We start from the raw sequence: 693 nt of genomic DNA, 5'->3' as shown, positions 1-693 counted from the left end.
ACTTAAAAAAAAAATGAACGAACTATTGTTTAGTTTAATGGCCTACCAATGTACACTATGAGTTTCTTTGCCCTAGGAGTCGGGAAGACACTCGGCAAGAATGGAAGCAAATTTGAAAGAAGAAAAAAAAAGAAAAAAAAAAATAATAATAATGATAATAAATGCCCTGATGCAGTACCAGGCAGTGGCTCTCATGGCTTCTGATCTTAACTGATTGGAAGTGTTATCATGTACATTGTTTTGTCTTGGTATAAAAGATGGGCTACAGCAAATATTCTGCTCAATACCACAGATTTGCTTGTCAGTTGTTTGACCTTAACCAGTTGAGCATGTCCCTTAGTGGCTGACGATATGTGCATCTCTGATCACGAGCAGAAGTAGTGGGGGAGCATCATAGCCATGTGTTGAGAGGGATTCTTTGGGGTTTGAATAGTTCACCTCTGGAAACATGGGTGGTTCTTTCAACATCCTTAAACAACCCTTATTCAGGGACCGTTTGAACAGGATGGGCTACTCAACCTGAAGAAAATTCTAACTGGGTCCCACCTGCAAGGTCATGTGCTGTTTATCTTGATATGAGATCACCATGTCACGCACATATGGTTGTGATGCATGTGCCTGGTGTACCTTTATCAGACGGGTAGTCATGATGGGTATATTGGGCTTCGTATATTTTACCCCAGTGTCACTTTG

This window comes from Octopus sinensis, linkage group LG4, assembly GCF_006345805.1.
Source record: "Octopus sinensis linkage group LG4, ASM634580v1, whole genome shotgun sequence".
Lineage (NCBI taxonomy): Eukaryota > Metazoa > Mollusca > Cephalopoda > Octopoda > Octopodidae > Octopus > Octopus sinensis.
Note: the sequence above shows the minus strand (reverse complement) of the source record.